Below are 3,984 nucleotides of genomic sequence, written 5' to 3'. Positions count from 1 at the left end.
GGGAAGCAGGGGGCGGTAGCAAGATCGGGGGAGGTTGGGCATCGGGTGGAAGTGGTGGAAGAGTGGGTGTGTCTTTTTTTCTCTTGCACAGGTTCGGGGAGTTCGGGAACAAGTGCATCGGGCCCTATATAGGGTTGATCGTGATGCGAATAACTATTCTGATCCTGGGATCAGAATAGTGCTACTCTCTCTCTCTATATATAATATATATATATATATATATATATATATATATATATATATATATATTATTTCCTGGATCGCACTGTTTTAGGTGGTCACTACTCCGGAGTGCCAAACTCCTTGCTCAGACACCTCGGTCCTGGGGGCTGGGACCTCGGCCATGCCGAGGACTGCGAACCTTGTCGGATCTGTCATAGATTAATGGGCGTCTTCGTCCCGCCACAAGCCCGAATCGTGTCATCAACACCGAGCACATTAACAAGCTAAGTTGCTTTCATGCTCAAAAACTTTCACTTTTAAATTTTGTTCGGTTCGACCAAGCATTATACTTTTCAGCACAAAGTTGTTTGTGACAAAGTTCCTTGTCAAAACTTTGTTTATGACACGCATGTTCAAATACCCCGTTTATTTGGGGGCTCCCTTGATGGAGCTTTTCCTCTTGCATATGATTATACTTGTACGGCTTCGTTCCTTGTTCGTGTATTATGCTACAATATGCACCATATTGACCTAAGAGATTTGCAAGCTGGGTTGCCTGGCTCCTGTGCTTACCCCTGCCTTCCCGATTGTTCTACTAGGGAGTAAAGGGAGCACCTCTATGATTGTCATGACCGGGTCATCCGAGCTCTGACCTCAGACTGGGTGACGCTGAAAGCTAGCGCTCTTATTGTTTTCAATCATGGTTGGCACACAACGGAACTCATGAGTAGAAAAAATCTATTGCACAAGTCTCATAGTAATAATGAGCACCGAAGAAAGGTATCGGTGGGGGTACTATTTTCTTCAAAGATGCTTCTTACACTTTGTCAGTAATATAGCATAAGTTCCCTGAGCGCGCTTTGTCTGTTACAGCCTTATGGCCTGATTGCCTGGTCATCGGAAACACCGTCGATACTCTCGACAGGTGGAGTACATGAAACTTTTCGGCCCATGGCCGAAGAGGGACAAGCCGACGGTTAAGACGCCTTTAAAGTTCGGGTGAACACAGATATGATATAAGTACTTCGGTACATACAATCATTATACATAAAATTATTTTACCCAAGTCACTTGGGGGCTCTTAAAATTTATATGAGATGTTTTATAGTAAATGTGTTTTCTTCTTGGTCGTTGAAAAGTCTTTTTCTACTGCTCCTTTTTCGACTCGAGTTTATGGTCAATAGCCGGATAGCCTGTCTTCTCTCTGAAAGCCGCTTGAGTTTCGTTTGCTAAGCTGGCCTCGGAGAAGTACTCCGCCTTTGGGATAAGGAGCTTGAAGCCGTAGGCTGACCTGCGTGAAGTCTTGAGATCGGATGTGTCATGTTCAAGCACGACAGAAGCACAATTTTTCTTTCCTATTTTCGGATTGGCACCGGACACTTGATCTTGTTCGGATGTCAAGTTTTTACTGACGTTTTTTGGTTTTCCAAGCTTATGGCACTGTCAAACTATTTGTGTGTTTTCAGCACAAGTCTCGTAGTGCAACGTCGGACACCTTTAGAGATTTGGCAAAAAGCATTCTCAGATATTGCTATATATGCATCGGTTTCAAATTGGGTCTTCAGTCAATAGTTGGGTTGCCCAGCTCCTGCGCTTCCCTCCTACGTTCTGCTTTGTTCGGCTTGGTGTGCAAAGGGAGAACCACTGGGATTGTGCTTCCAGCTCACATAGTTAAGCACCTCAGTGGAGAAAGCCTAAAAATGACGGTCACAATAAGCGTAAACTGGTGAGCGATCCAGTGACTGTGTTAAATGACGGGCCATTCATAACATTGGCCGAAGTGTTTACGGCTTGACCTCGACTGTCGCCAAACACTACCGGGGGCTAGTAACTGGCCTCCCAAACTAAATCCTCAATATTTTGCTCTTACATTAGAGCTGAGGTTTCATGATCATGCTTAGCATAACAACCCAAAGAAAGGAACCGATAGCGGGACTATTTTCTTTGGAAGACATTTCTTATGTTAAACAGTAATATAACATATCTCTCTGTGTACCTTTGTTTATAAAACCATATGGCCAGATTTCCTTGTTTGTCGTAAATCTTTGTCCTCATAAAGGCTTTATAAAGTAAGACAAACACTCCTCGGCTACTAGCCGAGGAGGTGGAAGCCGATGGTCGGTCAACAAAGTTTTGTACAATGCGGATCCGAGCATTAATGACGTAAAGTACATGGATACATACAGTCATTACACATAATTTGTGATTTTACTATGGATATCAATCCTTAATTCGGCCACCCGTTCCCGCATTAAGGCTCAGGGGCTACTGGGCTTCGGGCTTATTATTTACAAATATTAAAGGGGCACATCGATCCCCTGATCTGGTGTTGCCACCCGACCAGTGTCTCGGGGGCTACTGCATTGCATGTCCAATGCAGAAAATTTTAAGTGCAATACAGTTTCCGAGGAGATTTTGATCCTCAGGTTGGTCAGCCGCACCCAACCCGAGTCTCGAGGACTGAGCACGCCGCTTTTTGTGTCCCGAAGTATTCTGCCGAGCTAGGACTTGAACCTCAGGCCGATTTTGCAAATCAACCTGAGTCTCAGCGGCTACTGGGATCAGCAGTCTTACGTCGTCCTTCAGGTGCATCTCGGGTTTTAGACCAATACACACCTTGAGGGCTTCTGGCTATATATCTCGGCAGAGAATAAATTGCACCAATAAAAAAATATTGACAAAAAATTGACCCACAGTTGGGGCGGTGCACCACCTCGGAAGCAGTTCGGCTAAAAGCTCAGGCGCGAGTGGTTGGCTCCATAGAGGGCATTTCCGGCATTAAGCTCGACTAAACTCCTTTGACTATTTTGAACCAAGGTGATATGACACCTCGGATATAGTCCGGCGTTGGAGTTTGGACATAGTCTGGCATTGGAGCTCAGATACATTCCGGCGCTGGAGCTCGGAAAGCGGTCCGGCGTTGGTGCGCGGCTGCAAAAGATACCTCGAATGCAGTCCAGCGTTGGAGCTCGGACGCAAGAGGACGCTGCCGCCCGGGAACAACTTCAAACCCGAGGTGTGGCATAAAATAACAAGGCATTGATAAAGCCGAAGACTTAAAGGGCTCCTCGGATACCCGACGTGTGAGATCTTCAGATTTAGCTCGGCAATCCTCAAGATAGAAGATGGGAAGATTTGTTGAACTAGTTTTCAAGACCGACGACCGAAGACAAAGAACAGTTCGGAAGAACCGAGGAGCGTCCCCAACTTGAAGACCGGTTCAGGGGCTACTGACGGTGTCCTGGACTAGGGGTACTCACCACGTCGTCTCCCAGTCAGTTAGATTGGGCCGAGGACCCCCATGGCCGTATACTCACAGGCCAGTTCGGACAGCTGCCGCATACAAGGAAGATTCCACAAGACTTGGTGGTCAAGACAAGGAGTCCTCCCCCACCGGCGTATTCGGCTAGGACTCTTGTTATCCTAGGCCTTTGGTGCACTATATAAACCAGGGTCAGGCTAGTCGATAGATATAAAAACAATCATAATCATAGGCTAGCTTTTAGGGTTTAGCCTCTACGATCTCGTGGTAGATCAACTCTTGTAATACTCATATCATCAAGATCAATCAAGCAGGAAGTAGGGTATTACCTCCATCGAGAGGGCCCGAACCTGGGTAAACATCATGTCCCCCGCCTCCTGTTACCATCCGCCTTAGGCGCATAGTTCGGGACCCCCTACCCGAGATCCGCCCGTTTTGACACCGACAACGTCCTCTCAGTCCGCCGAGGAAGGATCTGGGTACCGAGAAGGAGAATGAGGCGGAGCCAAGATCAAAATTTGGAAGAAGAAAAACCAGCGGGAACGAGAGGCAAAAAACTC

Source organism: Triticum dicoccoides, chromosome 3A (assembly GCF_002162155.2).
Source record: "Triticum dicoccoides isolate Atlit2015 ecotype Zavitan chromosome 3A, WEW_v2.0, whole genome shotgun sequence".
Lineage (NCBI taxonomy): Eukaryota > Viridiplantae > Streptophyta > Magnoliopsida > Poales > Poaceae > Triticum > Triticum dicoccoides.
This window is presented reverse-complemented; position numbering follows the sequence as displayed.